This window comes from Idiotropiscis lumnitzeri, chromosome 1, assembly GCF_059441095.1.
Source record: "Idiotropiscis lumnitzeri isolate Australia: NSW breed Sydney's pygmy pipehorse chromosome 1, RoL_Ilum_1.0, whole genome shotgun sequence".
In the NCBI taxonomy this organism is placed as follows: Eukaryota; Metazoa; Chordata; class Actinopteri; order Syngnathiformes; family Syngnathidae; genus Idiotropiscis; species Idiotropiscis lumnitzeri.
In genome coordinates, this window is record NC_142391.1 from 31,763,685 (window position 1) to 31,782,233 (window position 18,549).

At 41.2% G+C, this 18,549-nt stretch overlaps 1 protein-coding gene across 4 annotated transcripts in view; it reads left to right on the forward strand.

The window, feature by feature from the left end:
* The window catches only part of pde4d (phosphodiesterase 4D, cAMP-specific), a 165,875-nt gene that overhangs the window by 55,203 nt on the left and 92,123 nt on the right, over positions 1-18,549 (forward strand). The window lies entirely within an intron of this gene.

Below are 18,549 nucleotides of genomic sequence, written 5' to 3' on the forward strand. Positions count from 1 at the left end.
TAAAATTTTCAAAAACTACATGCAACTGCAGCTTTGGCACATTAAACGTACTGTTTGAACTGAAATTTCAGGGGTGCAAAATACGTCATTCTCAAATCTACTTGTAAAGTAAATAGTCACATTTCCTCTCTTTTTCACTATATGACTGATGGGCAGGAAAGTGGAGCAAAATTTTGACATCAACTAAACATATTCAAGAAAAAAAAAATCACCAAATGGCTGAGCCAAATATGTTTAAAATTTTAGGGGCAAAATGGCACCCTTTATGGGCAGTCTACCTGATACAGTTTTCCCCACCCCGACAGATTTTTTTTTTGTGGCTCTGATCGATCTGACGAGGAAATCGCTGGTTTTCATGGAAATATGTGTTTGTAACGATCTGGTATTTTTTTGCGTTTTTGCAGTATATTTATTGTGATGTCCTAGCATGTGGGATAGGAAATGCTTATTTATTTAGCCGTATACTGAATGCGGGGAGAACAACCCAACCCCCCAAAAAATTTGAATCAAACCCAATCGAATGGCTCCACTTTAAAATACATGAAATAGACAGAGAGCAAGAGAGAGAGACAAGTTCATATTGTAACCAACAAGGATCTCATTGCATCATGAGCCGTACCGTATTGAATCGAATCATAACCGTACTGAATGAGGACAAATCAAATTGTCCCACTTTATAATTGAACCATCCATGAATCTTATCACCCACCCCAAGTTCCGTAGTGAATCATCTTTCATGGGAGAGATACAACACCCCTAATGAGCGCACGCACACAAGCCATGCTGTCGGTCCCAGCTCACGTCTAGACTCACACACTTACGACCGGGCTTCTTAAAATGAGTGTTCAAAACTCTGTTTTCATAAGATTAAACATGTTTTAAAGCACTATGTGGGGCGGGGGAAGTTTTTTATATGGTCTCCCTGTCGCAGATTTTCGCCTTGCTCTGGAACGAATCCCACCCCCCGCGATGATACAGTTGTTCACCTTACTCCAATATAATCTAATGTTGCTCTACTATCGAATTTGAACAGAAAGCCCTCCATCATTTTATTCCTTCAGCGTGTTCCTTTTAGTGTACCTGCCAGCCAGCAGTTTTTGGACTGTTAATTAGCGCTCTATTCTTGGCTGTCTATCAAGCTTGGTTGCGCCCGCCCACGCCTCGCGCCTTCATCTATTCCCCGGCCGCTGGCGCCGCCATTTCTCTCTTCTCCCGCCCTCCACGTTACCACGTACTAGTTTCTTTTTCTCCCAACGACTTGCAATATTTTATTATCATGTCGTCATTGGCTGGTTCTCTGCATGTACATGATAGTTCTTGGTTTTCGCCAAAATCAATATATGACGAAGTTACGAACGGCACGCGATGAATTAGGTTGCATATTTGATTTGCTCCATTTTTTTGTTTTTGTGATAATTGGGTTATTTTAAAAAGTGTGTTCATCCTCTGGAAAATGTACTTTTGGTCGGAGTTGCCGTAAATCAGGGGTAATTAACGCCTCTTGAAATGTTTAATTCCTTTGGACGACAAAATTTAAGTAGAGATGCCTATTAAGAGACCCACAAAAGTGACTTGAGCCCTTCTTGAAAAGATTGGTTGAATTGACAGTTCATTTTATTTTCTCAATTTAAATTTGAGCTGTTTCTTCATCGTTGATTTGGCGACTTCTTTTTCATTTGTTTAATTGGTTCTTTTTGAACACACACAATGCCGCAGTCGTGGTAGGCCTTCTCATTTCTTTTTTTTCTATTGACCATCTTGTGAAAGGCATTTTCTATTGATATCGATGACTATCGCAACACATTATTTATTTTTTTCCGTCTTCAAACTCAGTATACTGGTATTGTGTCTGATGCACCTGCCAAATATAGTGCACCCTCCAGGCATTGGAATGCAAGTAGTTCTATTTTTATACTTCTGACATCTGCCTGCATAATTTCTTTGTTGCCTCAAATGTTGCTTTACTCCACCTGTTTTGTTGCATACTCTGTCTTGAGTCATTTTCTTTATTAAATCTCGCCTCACTTTTTTTTTAATCGCTGTTATCCATCTTTCGGCGCCCAGTGCTCATATATGTTGCGAGCGTGTCTGTGTAATTTCAATTTTATGACTTCATTATCTCCGTCTCTGCGCACACAAGCGAATGCAACGTTTTGTCCGTGGTGGTTATTTCAGATTACGTAACCATTCACACCACCATCAACGTACCCCCTATCTCCCACTTAAAGAAGATTTATCTTTTAATATAATATTTTCCACCATTCACAATTAATAACTACAGTATTTTGCTGACTGAAAATCTTACCCATGGCCAAATGGAGTCAATAGGATGTGGTAGTAAATAGTGTCACAATAGATGCGGCTTGATTTTAACTAGGAACGTCCTCGATAATACACACTCATGGATAGAGGCGGCATTTTTTATGTGGTTAATGATGCAAATTAAATTAAATTAAATACTGGCCAAGTAATTGTTAGACACCCACTCCCTCTTGTCAAAAGACCGCTGTGCTCTGCTGCATCACTAATAAGTGATATATGGTCAATACACTCTATTGTTTTTCTGCACCCTTTGTTTCTGGCCTTCCTGGGCCAAAGATTGATAGCAGTGCTCCAACTAAATACTTTCAAAGCATGAACAGCAGTCATACCGAAGTGGACCAATCATTCAGTGCTGTAGGAGAATGGCAAAAAGGTTGATGGGTTTTGGATATTGTGGTCTTGTGTTGTTGTTTGTAACACACCACCTTGGTTTCAACTGAGACATTTGTTTTGTTCGGCCTTTATCATTTTGCTTCTTGACCGGAAGCAATTATAAAACTGCGTTGAATCCTTTCTATGTGGTCTCTGCATGTACTGTACTTCTTTGCTGGTCTTCTAACTTCCTGTTTGGATAGCTGAGCCAGATGTCCACAGTGTAGTTTAGAAAAAGTAAACCCAGATCTGGATTGTGTTTCCACTACGGAGTATATCGCAATAGCCGTAGCTGCGTCAGCTAAGTAAATAGTGCGACATCACACCAGTGCTCTACACCCTTTAACGCACCGATGACGGGCAGGTGGCCTGGTACGGAACAGTGCATTGATTGGAAGTTAATGCCACACTGTCTCCACCAAATCTATTTGAACCACTAGGTAATGGCTAATTCAAAAGCTGGCAGTAAAGAAAGTGCTAATTAAGAATATCCAGTCCAGTTTTTATCTTGACGTGGCTATTGTCTTTGACCAATCAATAATAGCACGGAACCATGTCGAAGTCAAATGCTAAGTCGATATAAAGTCTTGTATTAGTGTAAGCTGATATCATTTTCTGACCTTCTGATAACAAGCACAAAAACGGACTAATACAACATTTCTTGGTGGTGACTCGCCATCCTCTTCAAGAGTCTCTGCTTATTCCAGGAAGGCCAATTAAGTGTGCTGTAATTCTTGACAATTGGGGTGTATGGACCGAAACTTATTATATAGAGTGTGTTGAATGGCCTATAACACAGTCCTTACTAGGCAAGGTGAGGCATCTTTCTTTATACAGCTTTTTAGAAAACAACACTAAAGGTAAAGGAATTCAAGTTATTTAAAAAAACGGAACAATTTAAGTCATTTAAAACCGAAGTACAGAAATGAATAGTACTTAAAGAACGTACAACGCTATGTATTTTTTTAGCCAATTCCAGTATTTGGCAGAAATTTTCAAAAACATGCAAAAACACATACTTTAGAATTTTTAGGCCGTATGTTTGTTGAAAAGAAGCAAAAGAAATTAGTGAAGTTTCTGAAAGAATAATATTCATGTAGCCCTCTGATAGCCTTTAACATGAAATCACTCTAGTCCGTTATTTTCTTTTTTATGACTCATACTGTATGAAGAAAGATGAAAAAACTGATTTTTTTCTCCGATGTCAAAACATATAATCTTTAAAAGATGCCTTTTAAAAACATGATAGAAAAAAAGAGAGAGATCTGAAACAGGATACATGTTGAGTCACTGTTGTCGCAACTTTACCTGTCGGTTTACTCCTGCAACTTTGCTTGGCTGTCGAGGACAGTGGTGGAGTCTGCTTTTATTGTTTTATCCATATCGGTGTTTAAGCTGGAAACCCTTTCCGATTATGATTACAGTATTTTTGAAAACGGGTCAGGTCCTACTGTTTACGTAGTTGACACTGAGATAGGAAGCCCACCTATAAACCTTGCTTTACTGATCGGATTGGTACCTTGGAACTGGAGTGCTTGGAAGAAACATGATTCAATCTGCCCGTAGGTGTTGATATGAACCAAGATGTGTCAGCGATGTATGCAAATGCAAGACAAACATCCTTTCCATCATGACTGTGGCGCAGGGCTTGCCTGAGAGTAACGGTACTTGGCGATAAGCAAAGACAACGCCTGGCTAATCAAGGCAATGTGCTGTTTCGATGTTTTGACAGGAAAAAAACATAACAACAATACGAAGTGTCAGACAGACTAGATACAGACGATGTGATAGACGAAGAGAGAGGTGTTGTAGCAAGGGCAAAAGGAGAGACAATTTATTTGTAAGAGAGCGACAGACACCAGCGCAATTTACCTCAATCATCTCCTTATTGTTTTACCGCCGCTAGGATTTGCAGGGCCGCTGGGTGCTAAATTCAGATGACACACATATACACACACACACACAAACACACTTAGCCCTCAGTGGTAACACTCCACACTTCATTAAGGAGACAATGCTTCTCGGTGGACTGATTGGACTGATGTACAGCTTTGCTGCTATTACAGGGCTGAAGTCGAATGGAAACTGCTTGCAAATTGTTTTCTCTTCTGTCATCAGTGCCACTCAAATGCTGATTGGCCAAAGCAAACATCAAAATTTGTATGTTAAATAAAAAAAAAAATCACTTCCAGTAATTGCAGTGATGGAACATGTAATGCTGAGTCGGACAAACATTCGTGCTCAATGACTACATTTGACCGGGTAATTTGTAAATGTACAGTGATGCCTTAAGAGTTTTCAGGGAAATGAGCCGATTCATAGCAAGCAGCAGTTTGGTAGTTAGTGAAAATTTTTCTTCTTCAAAAAAGAAGGGTTCATGCTTATTTTTTTTCAGTTTGCAGTCAAACTAAAGAGAACATATTTAAACACTGCGTAGTTGATACAATTTTGCCTTTAAAATGTCCGCTACCGTAATGCTAACGCACATTGCAAAATACCATTGAAGGGCTAACAAATAGCATTAATGTTTGTGATGTTATAACCTTTTAAGCAAAGTCATTTAAACACAAGCAGTTAAGCAACGCAAATAACAATAACAAAAATAATAAAAATAACAATACCCACAGGAATTATTTTCTCATTATCCTCTGCGGAAAAACGAGTAATAATATTCTTGCTGCTTACTGAGTCAATTGTGAAACTTATTTTCATATGCTTTTCTGCATTATACACACACACACACGCACACACCCCCACACACACACACACACCAGAAAGTACACTACGGCAGGAACAGATTAATGGCATTTCCATTCATTTTAGTGGAAGAACATGATTTGGTATGAGAGTGTTTTGAGCAACAAGTGTGGTCACCGAGCAAAAGTGTATAATTTATTTGTGTTGACAATAAAATAAGAATTCATCCTTTATATTTAATTATTTTATTTATTTAATTTTGACTACATTACTGAATTCATTTTCATTCGGATCAAAGAATGAAACAATAAATATCAATACATTATCATGAAACATTTTTTTTAGCGGGAAAATTGCTACATTTATGCAAGAAATATTACATGACCCTTGATATAATTTCATTTATCGGATTAAACAATACGGCCCATGGTTTATACTTACTGCCTATTTCTGATCTAACGGACGTTCTGCATATGTAAGGAGCTCATAATACATTTAATATGGGTGGTGCTTCCAATCCAAATGTTACTCATATTACAGCTGCTCAAGGGAACTATAGTGTGGCTGTTTGGGATTATAATGATATAAAAGTTGATAGTATTAACAATCAGCAAGATAGTGTACCTCGCTAAAAAGTGTTTGGTGTCGCGAAGTACTGTAAACTTATGCGGCCTTGACATAAATGCAGGTCATGAATGCAAATGAGTTGTGTTGTTGTATGAGTAATTGAAGTGACAGCCTTTCAGCTATTGTAACACCTCCGTTATTAGCGCAGCGCACCTGGTGCCACATGTTCAGACGCGAGGATTTAATTGCTCTGTAAGACACGTGCTCTTGATAACAACAACTCTTTGCTTGTAGTTTGAATCCCTTGCATTGTGTTGCTGTGTGCGTACATGAATGTTGATTTCACCTGCGACTGCAATAGCTGTCAATGGAGAGCAAACTGCTGGCCATGTAGAGAAACAAGAATGCAGAGGGCCGTTTTTGTGGTTGGTTTGTCAGACCACATTGTGGCAAGTAGCAGTTTCTGTAATCAGCATCTAACATGAGCAAGGATGCAACGAATGCTACTGGACAGTCAGTCAATTCCTGGTGCAACGTTTGTCCAAGTGTGATTATGTCTCTGTATTCGCAAGTCACATTCTGTTTCATGGAATATGAATTTGTTGAAGTTAGATTGAGATAATTTGCAGTTTGAAAAAGGGGGCAACGGTTATCAAAGGGGGCAACGGTTATCAAAAAGGTCCTAGCATAGCATGTATAACGGAAATTGAAACTGAAACGATTGGCATCACCAAATCAGTTTTTATTTAAAAGATCGCAGAGAATTGTTCCCTTTTAAAATATATTGAGATGCGTAACAAATCACATTTCATTGGAGAGACGCACGTTTGAAAGAAATGTGGCATTTACACTACTGACAAGTTGATTCATATATAACTGACAAGAAACTCAATTCATCATACCCTCACGAATTGAGCCCTACCATATTGAATCAAATCAGAATCCAGCTAAATCGAACTGAATCAAATTGTTCCACTTTAAAATCGAGCCAACCTTGAATCGTATCGCAACCCCTGTGTTGAGATATGTATTAAATTGTCTTTATATACGAGAGATGCACACCCCTCTAGCATGTCATTAAAAAATAAAAATGTCCGTCTAACTTTGTTAGAAATGTTAGTGATGTCTTGTGTAATTCTCCATTTCCCAGAGAATAGCATTCCTGACAGCACACAGACAGACCAACAAAATAAAGATAAGGCAGTGGAAGGATGGGACGTGAAATTGTGAACAAACAAACGTAGACATTAACGACATCAATGAAAAGTTTCTAAATTTAAATGACAATCCACCACTTTGAAACCCAAAATGGCGTTCAGTGTTTTTGGCTAAACTTTCGAGCTCCTCCCTAAAAACAACAACTAACAAGTACCTCATACTTATGCAGTATGTGCTTAATGGAGGTAATAAAATCACAGCATCCACACATTGACAGTTCGGGCCTGCCTCCTGCCACCTCCTCCTTACTGCTTCCGACGACTCCACTTTGAATTCCCTCCGTCGTAGTCGCCGTTTTCAACTTTCCTCCCAACTGACCCTGAAGTATTTTTAATGCTGTTGCACAACCACATCCGATGCTGCATTGCAACCATGCGACTGGCTCTTTATGTAACAGGAAGAGTGGGCCATATCAGTGAGGCGGGGAGGGGGGGAGCGGGGGAAACAGGTGGCTTTGGCAGGGTTGCGCTGATGCCAGTGCTTCTTCTCTGGCCAAGTGGCTCTTGATGGGGAAGCCTGTGGACAGATGATTGACGGACAGATGGATGGATTTTGGCTCTGAGGATGACGAATAGAGGACCAAAGTGCATGACTGGCAGATCGTGTAGTGCATCTTTATGGCTTTTAGCCGGATTGATGCAATCCAGTTGTACACCACTGCAACCTACGACCACATGACCATTAATTTGTAGAAGTGTGACTGCTACACATCTGTACTTTCAAGTACTGCATCCTGAACAACTCTGATTGACAAATGTAATTGGATGATTTAGTGATGAAACGCAGCATCCTCTTTTTTTTTTTTTTTTACTCTGAGCTAGTAGTAGTTAGATCTTATCTCAAGCTCCTCGTCATCGTATAACAAAATCCGTAGCCTGCGTCGCCCCCTTTTGCTGTACTGATGGGCGGGTTGAACAGTGAGTGGCTCATTTATCATTAGGAATCTCAAAATAGAGCTTCTATCAGCATCCTCAAGCAGAGAAGGTTAAACTTGTGTTGTAATTCTAGATTGAGATGTTTTAACCAAATTACATTATGAAGGCACGTGGGATCTGAGTTACATTTGTGAGCAAAAAAAAAAAATAAATTTCCTTGAAGTGAATGTTGCATACATAATCAAAGATATTCCCTGTGATAATACAACAAAATGATTCATTTTCTGTACATCTTGTCCTTCACTGCAGAGGTTATTTTCTTTCCTTTTATAACCAAAGCCCCCAGCTCCTTTTCTCCACAGGCTCATAGCTACCTTTTGATTGTGGCATTTCTATTAATAGACTCTTCAGGGCCACGTCGCCCGTTGTTTGGGCCTTGCCGCCGATCCACGCTCATCCTTTCATTTTAAAGGTGTAGCGCGTGTTTTTCTTCAAGTAATCACTGCTTCTTTTGCGCTCATGGCAAAGCAAGGGGCATTCGTCAGGTTTTTATCAGCTCAAACAGTCCTCGCCACCCAGGAGAATAAGTAATTTGCATACATATGAGCAGTGTGGCTTCTGCTGCTGCTGCTGATCCAGCATCAACACGTCGTTGGACAAAAACAGACAGATTGGACATACACAATTTTGCTTATGACACACACGCTATCACAAACGGACACGCTGCGACTTGTTCTGTCTGGCGATCGGGGATTAGTCAGGGTTGTGTGACTCAGCGTTGACTTTGTGTACTTGTGACAGAGACAGTGATGGTCAACACAAGATAAGAGAGAATTCAGAGGAAAGGAAGAAAGAAAGCTCTGTTCTTAATCCTGTCATTTGAATGAGTTTGAATTCATTAACAGTCGAGCAAATAGTGGCTAGAAAGTACTTACTCAACTGCAGATGGGGGGTTAAACATGGACAACACACTATCTGTAGAGCAACCATGACATCTTTAAAGCGAAAACTCAAGGTCCAATTTAAAAAAATTAATTAGAAAAAAAATACATTTACTTTTGGCTGATTTTATTTTAATATAAAGGGTGGGACTATAAAGCCAAATTGGACGGGCACAGAAGTAAGGATTTTCTTTTTTTGAATTTTGTCTGAGGTGAAAATGGTTAATGGAGTTAGGGCTGGGTCAAATCGCGATAAATTGAGCAATTTTACCTTGATAACGATAAATGCACGATAAATTGCCACCCGTGGACCAAAATCTAAATAAAAGCAGGAAATGCCTATTAACTGCTTTTTTTTTATTGACCAACTGGCACACATTACTTTCAACGAAAAATAAAAGAACAAAAATCATTTGTATAAACATTCCAAATAGCTTGCTTTGCATGACGTGAACAATGTCACAAAGAACAGGAGAAAAAGGCTACCTCTCGCAAAATCTTTTTCTACAAATAGATTGTGTCAAGATGCTGTAATGCCATGTGCAAAGGCAGAGATTTATGTAAAGGTCTCTTGTAAACAATATAAATAATGCCATGTGCAAAGGAGCTAGTGTGGCCTGTAAACAAAATGCTAAGTGAAATGAAAAAATATGTCAATGCAAGCCAAATAAGTGTGCATCATCTGGAAAATGTGGTGCGCAGTCGCCACTTGTCGTTTATGTAATGCACAGTCAGGCTCAAACAGGGATCCATGTTGCGACTCGACCACAAGTCGGATGTGGATGCAAAATGCTCGACATGTCTCCGCTCCCGTCCCGATGTTGTCCATATCGGGAAGTACTGTTTGCGACAAATATTTTCCTACCTCTTGCCGGCTACTTTCATGAGGCGTTTAAATCCTGCGCGCGCCACTGTAGCTCGAGGAGCTCTATCTTTAGCTATGTGCTAGGCTATCGTGTCCACCTCTTAGACGTTCTCTCGGATGGTGTCGCCTCCATTATTGGGGTGTTGTCACTTATCGAACCTTGCTTCTCACTTTGAACTTTTAGCAGAGCATGGTTGTGTTGTGGGTGGTGAAAAAGAAAAGGTTGGACGTGCTGTTTTGGGTGCTTATGACGCACTTTGTAGTTCGTGTTCTTTTGTTCAAACATCGTCTTTTTGGAACCCAAAACGTTTCCAAACGACAGATGTCGAATTTCTTTTTGGGACACGCGAGACAGGAACAACTTCAACTAACGTTACTTCGTCTTCAGCCGCTTCTGGATTTGAATCGCCAGCTACGACCGCATCGTCTGTTTTCTTTCTTGTTCAGATGGGTGGAGTCACGTGACTAAACGCGTTGTCGCCGTCTTAAAGGGGCATGAACATAGCCGCAGACAGAAAAGACTTTTCTTTTCTTTTCTTTTTTAAACACCAAATTTGCCGACATGGGTAAAATGATGTCGGTCATTGTAATACATTTCGGTAACGGTAAATTTTAGGTTTATCGCCCAGCCCTAAATGGAGTGCACTTGTATACTAGTTGATGTACAGTTACCAGTGCCCAAAGTACTTTACAGAGCCTCATATCGACTCATTTACACACACACACACACACACACACACCATTCGGCGGCAGTCGCCATGCGAAGTCCTGCCACACCCACTGGTCGCAAATTAGAGTTCAGTGTCGTGCCCAAAGATACATTGAGAGCAGCCAGCCACCCATGACCATTTGGTCTCTGGTTAACCCGTTCTACCAACTGAGCCATAGCTAACTGAAAAGGGAAATGTAGGAAAGAGGTTAGGAAGAAGGCAAGGTTGGAACAAAGAAAGGATGCAATCATAATTATTTCAGTGGGAACAAAAGAAGATCAGGAGTTCAAGACGGACAAGATGACAGAAAAGAACCTCTAAGTGTAATAAAACATGGACCAATGTACTGGTAATATAAATTGCGAATTGAGTCTGCGTTAAAAAAAAAAAGTCCATTCGAAGAAAACTGTGAAAATCAATGTACACAACCTTGTGGATCCTGTATATGTTCGAGTCCACTGTAATGCTAATCGCCGTTTTAGAAGCTCTCTCCATATAACCATCTTTAAAATAACGCAAGGGGCCTAAGCTGCTACACTTGAATCCATCCGAGACTATTTTCATGCATCAGTATGTGCTGCTGTTTTGACTCGCGACTGAGTTCATATTATTTGGGGTGCCATGTTTACAGATTCCATCCTAGCATACTGCATTTGGTTAACTAACACCAGTGCGATACAGAGAGTGATCCATACTCAAGGCCGCCTACCTATAGAGGCTGCCTTGTCCACATTGTCGCATTGTTGTCGAGATTAGAGGCTGTCTGTCAGATCTCTGCAGGGTGAGCGCCAAACAATGGCTGCAAAATGCACCCTTAACTGCAGGAAATGAGTTATTGAAGTGCTGGCGTTCTATCCTGCAACAGGCACGGCAGACAGGTGACACTCAATGGTGCTCGTTTCATCTTGACGAGTCGCAATGGACCAGAACGCAGGACAATAGCATGTTGGTGCCATTCTACAATAAAAGCAGAGAGAGGAAAGTGTAGCACAATGTTAATGTTGGACAAGTCACATGGTAGGACCGTATTTCCTCAATTCGCCACTTAAACAATAAGATGCACCCCACCCCAAACAGGCACATCCTGTATGTGTGTGCATACACAGTATATCCATCCATCCATTATCCATACCACATATTATAACATAAAAATACTATTCCAATAACTACTCGCACAACATTTGCAGATTTTGGAACTTGGTGCACACATACGGCGTGCCAGCTCCCATCCATTTTGAGAAAATGTCAGACTTTCAAGTGCGCCTTATGGTCGTGACTATTCGGCAGCTGAAAGGACAGATACAGATATGTGCCATTTCGTTGTCCCCCTCCATTGAAGTCAATTAAATATATCTTGAGCAGGAATTAGGACTAGTAAGAATCAAATCGGAGATACTATTTCTCAACCTGATATTACATACATTTTATATTCCATTATGTTGCAGATATCCCTAACTCGCAAAGTGCATACCTGCGACTGAGTTGCAGAAATTTCTAATGACAAACCCAAACTCTTGAATGGCAAAAGTGAACGCTTGTCCTCTGTCAAATGATGTTGCATCTGAAATAACAATTGGAGATTAAAAAATATATGGTACGTTCAGGTCTCTGAAAGGTTATTTCCGTGTTAAAGTGACCCGCCACTCGTATTCAACGTTAAACCTTAAAAGGGCTTGCCATCCCGTCCGCTATATGGGAAATAAATTTCTTTGCGTAGGACATGCTGAAGCACACTAGTGCAGTCGTCCGTACGAAAGAGTGGCAGGTAGTAGACGGGCTGTATTCTGTGTTTTTGCATTTTAGAAATAAAAAGGCCACATCGTAGACATAATGACAATGAGTGGCTTTCAACTGGTGCAGACACACGAAGGTGTCTCGGCCGAGGTTATCGCACCGACGCGTTTAATTAAACTGTGACATGAATGAATGGCGCTTGAATGAGCCCAGCTGCAGGGCTTCATCAAAGGCTTTTTTGATATGCTGATATCTTGTTTGATTCAACCCAATGACAGAAAGATTCTGCCAGTGGCCACTGCAACACACATACACATCCCACATTCAATCTATTTTTAAATTTCATTTTATATTGAAAAATAGTCAGTTTGCCTGTTTATTTTTGTTGCGGCGCGATTCATGTTTGTTGGATTGTACGCAATCCGTAACAGTTTAATTTCAAACTCCTCTTCCAACCTTAACCTTAAAAATAAATGCCTTGTAGATAATTTGATGTTGTTACATTCATTGTACTCCAGAAGTACGCGTATACATGTGTGGGGAAAACGTCCTGTAACCTCCTCCCTGACGAACAGAGTTTGGAGAGGTTTCACTCCAACATAGCTCCTTAAGAACAAACTCTGTACTACATTACTATTTAGAAAAGACACTCTGGGGCGTTGCAGAAAAAGTCATCTAAAATATTTGGGAATAGATTCCACAGGAAAATAACACAAACACAATCCAAATACAGTAGATTAATTTGCAAATCCCAACATGGGATTACTGTAATTAGTTTTGCGCAAAAAAGTAAAAATTATACGTTCATTTTTTTCCTAAATGTTAGTTAACTCATTTCCTACCATTGACGGCTTAAGACGTAAAAGATAAATGTTTTCTTTTTTTTCTTTTTTTTTTTCTTATAACTCATCTGGTAGTGAATGAGTTAATGAAGGGAATATAATGCAGCGTTTTGGGTTAAAACATTGCCATCATTAAACATATATGAACACTTTCCATAAATGTTTGTATTCTTAAGTCTTTAAAGTAAGCTAACCACCATAAACTATAATAAAAATAAAGTCATCTAATTAAAGCAAAGTATCCTATTTTCATCAGTGTTGCAAGAGGTTAGGTTCCCCATCGACTGCTTGCCAACCAATTGCAGGGCACATTTAGACAAACGCTCACATTCACTCCTACGGACAATTGAGATTCGTCAGTGAATCTAACCTGCAAGTTCTGGGAATATGGGAGGAGAGCCATGAATTCAACATGCAAACTTCACAAAGGAAGGCCGAATCACTGATGTGGAAATGACTCCAGTCACAAAAGTCAACTATGTAAAACCACTACACTACTAATGGCCCCAATCGTCAGTTATTTATATGAACTGCGACGTACCATCCATCCATTTTCTTAGTCTCGTGGCGGTCTCATAGCTTGTCCCGATTAACTTTGGATTAAGGCCTATATGTTGTCCATCTTTGTCATTTTGCACTGTGCTAAATTGCTTGCAGATTTCAACCACCAAGTAGTCCAAGTAATAGTTGATTGCAAAGGAGGAATTTAGTGACTGATTAGTCGTGCCTGTGATGAATGTGGCCGACGAGAAAAAAAAAACCTCCGCGGAATAGCCTGAGGTATCAAGAATGTGCGGAGGAGATAACTGCCGAGAATTTTTTAATGGGGTGTCCTTTCTTGACAAGATGGTCATATAGTCATTTGTGCTCATTTTAGCCGTACGTCGTTATCGCCGTTCAAAGATAACGACTATATACGGGACTGTAACTCCATCATTTGCCACCCATCCCATCTCATCTCAGAGGGACGACTTAACATTGCGTGACTGAAAATGAAGGTTGAATGTGCCCCGAGGCTTTCATTATCACATTTAGTTGAGTGGGACTTATTATCTGGAAGGTGAGATGCCTTAATGATATATTTCTGTGTTAAATCCATTGGTCACGGTTGCCTATAGATGGCTGCCTGAGCTTTTTAAGGAATGATAGAACATATAGCCAGTCCAAAGCAGTGAAAATTTCTCTCGACGCACTGCTCATGTGCTTAAACTAGACCAGCAAATGTAATTAATAGGACACGTGTGCTTTTAATTATAGCTTGACTAAACAGGTGGCTTTGAATCTGGACAGTTCAATGGATAATGCATCTGTTTACTAAAGACTCAAGTAGAACCAATGTCAGAGAAAGTACTTCAGAAAAAAAAAGATTTCCCTCATCATAATCAGAATCATTCATTTTCCTCATACGCACCTTCATAGTCACTCAAGGAAATTGTGCAGAGCATGAATACAACATCAATGTCCTGCATCTACACACCATGTAGACCGCATGCCACTCTCTCTGTCGAATGAGGGGAGCTGCTTTTATTGGATGGCAATACAAATTGACTGTGTTCCCTCCCACAATGACGCAAACACTCCCTTTACCTGTACCAGAAGCAAATGCTACCCTGAAGTGCTTTAATGGCCACTCTTTTGGTTTCGGTAAACTCTCTTTAAACGGTAATACATTTTAACCTACTTTATCCAATTTGGCATGCAAGTGACTAACAAATTGACACAAGCACTAACCTTACATGGCACGGTGATTTTAGACATTTGTTAAGCATTTATTATCAGCCTATTTCTGAAAGTCTCTCTATGAGTTAGCAATCCTTAATTTTGACAGATTGTTTTATTATAAATTTATAATTAATGTAATTTACATAAAAAATGCTCAATTTTGTCCGCCCATGACCAGAAACACGAGACTAGAAACACCCATATCTGTCATAATAGCAACACTGTTGCTATTATGTAAACGCCAAAAGGTAAGCAGAGCTGCATTGAAGCTTGCTGGATGCATAGATTAGCAGTAGCTAAAGCGTTAGCTTCCGATAAGCGGCACATATGTGATTGTTTGGTGAAGTTGTCTACCTGTTGGCAAGTCAGTCGCGTGTCAAGTGCTGCCTCACATCACGCTGTTGTTCTTTGGGTAGGACACCTGCTGGCATTGTTTTTTTCAAGTATGACCCACACGGTGGATTGTCCACCTGTGGCCCCTCCTCATGACTGTTATGTCTAATTTAGCTGCCCCCTGTTTTTTTTTGCAGCTATCACCCAAAATCCTGTTTATTTTTAATTTTATTTTATTTTATTTTTTTTTTGAGCGGGCCCATTTTTACCTTCTCTATGTACGCGCAAACAAATATACTGTAGCCGACGTCTTTAACCTGTTGTTATTACCCCTCGTCCGCTGTCTCCTCTACCGCTGATGCACTCGCTTGTTTTGATTGAATCGATTCTGCAGTGCTGTTCGCACAGTAATAAATGGTAAAAATGAGCAGCACTCTGCGAGTGTGTGAGGTTGCTGGTCTGCAGCAACTTGCTTGGGCGGAGGTCAGCTGAGCCAACATGTGCCATAAACCCCCATTCATTGCAAAATCAGCGATATAAAAAGACCATGTTAGACATCTTTTTTTTTTTTTTACAAATAGTTTTACCCCTACCATACACTTTAAGGACGTTAAAACATTAATACACACTTTTTAAAAACACCGTATGAACTATGTTGAAAATTCCACAACAGTTTTTTTTTTACTTTATATACTGTATAGCTAAATGTTTATCAGATCTTGATGGATAAAATATTCCAGTTAAAAATCACAAATGGAAAAATGTACCGTATTTTCGCGACCATAAAGTGCACTTTAAAGTCTCTAATTTCCCCCAAAACAAACCATACGCCTTGGCATGCGACGCGCCTATTCTATTCTATAGAATGAACAACTCTGCCGGCCATCGAGACGGTCCCTTTGGGGCATTGCAGAGTGCATGTTAGCACACCCTGCTGGCCAAAGTCTGAAACATCTATGCTACAAATTGAGTGTGACAAATACATTATGTGAATAATTTTTTTGGTGATGGTGCAGGAGAAAGCTGGACAAAAGGGCTGCTGTCCACAATGTCGTAGTCTGTCTTATCATTCATGTTATTGCAAGCATGTCACATGTTTAGACAACAGACTGCAAAAAAAAAACTAAAAAAACACACCACTCACATCTCTATAACCTGATAAGGCTGATAAGATCCCAGAATGCCTCAGTCTGATAATTTCCCAGAATGCCTCAGTACTGTTTTTGTGTTATTTTTATTTCTTTTGGTGATAAGAATGGCATGAGAGATGCAAGTTTTGTGTTAATTGTATTTCTCCATCCATCCATTCATTCATTATCCGCCGCTTATCCGGGGTCGGGTCGCGGGGGCATCAGCTTCAGCAGGGAAGCCCAGACTTCCCGCTCCCCAGCCACATCCTCCAGCTCTGCCGGAGGGATGCCCAGGCGTTCCCAGGCCAGCCGGGAGACGTAGTCTCTCCAGCGTGTCCTGGGTCGTCCTCTGGGCCTCCTGCCGGTGGGACATGCCCGGAACACCTCACCAGGAGGCATCCTAAACAGATGCCTGAGCCACCTCATCTGGCTCGTCTCTACGTGGAGGAGCAACGGCTCGACACTGAGTCCCTCCCGGATGGCCGAGCTTCTCACCCTATCTCTAAGGGAGAGCCCAGACACCCTGCGGAGGAAACTCATTTCGGCCGCTTGTATCCGAGATCTTGTTCTTTCGGTCGCGACCCACAGCTCGTGACCATAGGTGAGGGTAGGAACGAAGATCGACCGGTAAATCGAGAGATCTGCCTTTGGGCTCAGCTCCCTCTTCACCACGACAGACCGATACAGCGTCCGCATCACAGCGGAGGCTGCACCGATCCGCCTGTCGATCTCTCGCTCCTTCCTCCCCTCACTCGTAAACAAGACCCCAAGATACTTAAACTCCTCCACTTGGGGCAGGATCTCCTCCCCGACCTGGAGAGGGCACTCCACCCTTTTCCGACTGAGAACCATGGTCTCAGATTTGGAGGTGCTGATCTTCATCCCAACCGATTCACACTCGGCTGCGAACCGCTCCAATGAGAGTTGGAGATCACGGCTTGAGGAAGCCAACAGTACCACATTCTCTGCAAAAAGTAGAGATGAAATACTGAGGTCACCAAACCGGATCCCCTCATCGCCTCGACTGCGCCTAGAAATTATTTCCATAAAAGTTATGAACAGAATCGGTGACAAAGGGCAGCCTTGGCGGAGTCAAACCCTCACTGGAAACGAATCCGACTTACTGCCGGCAATGCGGACCAAACTCTGACATCGGTGGTACAGGGACCCAACTGCCCGTATCAAGGGGCTCGGTACCCCATACTCCCGAAGCACGCTCCGCAGAACTCCCCGTGGGACACGGTCGAACGCCTTCTCCAAGTCCACAAAACACATGTAGACTGGTTGGGCGAACTCCCATGCACAATCAACGACCCTGTAGATGGTGTAGAGCTGGTCCACTGTTCCACGGCCAGGACGAAAACCGCACTGCTCCTCTTGGATCTGAGATTCAATCTCCCGACGGACCCTCCTCTCCAGTACCCCTGAGTAGACCTTACCAGGGACGCTGAGGAGTGTGATTCCTCTATAATTGGAACACACCCTCCGGTCCCCCTTCTTAAAAGAATGAAAAAATTGTATTTCTTTGTTCCATTATTTGCTTGTATGGTGTTCAGAGATATTTATGGTTTTGATTTAAGGAGTATGGTGACCAGTGACATCCCTCGCCTGACGTAGTCAATTAGATGTGTTGCCATGACATCCCTGATCTGTCTGAGCTGAAATGCTGCTACTAACAGCCTTTAGCATGCGCGAGCTAGCATGCGTCAGCTAGCATGCGTCAGTTAACATGCGCAAGCTAGCATGCTAACACGCGCCTCGTAGTGCGACGCGCCCAGTCTAAGTATTAAATACAGAAATAGCACCCTCAACTGGTGCTGCGCCCTTTCATACAGCGGTCTTTTGGCCGTAAAAATACAGCATTGTACTTCCTGATCTTTGGCATGTTATCACCAAAGCATGTTGCAGACAGATTATAAAGAGACCTGTGGATTACATTTGTGGGTAAATGTGTGCCTTTAATTTTCCAGATGGCTTCAATATAAGACCTCTGCTTTCATAAGATATTCTTTTGGTTTAGTTCAACGGAACTTTTTTTTTTTTGTAAAGCGAAGTTTTGCACCCTGACGGATGTTTGAACAGGAGGTTGATGTGTGACTGAGCAGATGGCTTTAAGGAGTGCAGGTAAGTATGTCTAATGTGCCAAAAAAGAGAAGCAATTGAAGTGGATTCGGTGATTTGGGATAAATGCTGTCGGCTTCTTGCAGAATTGAGTTTTTCC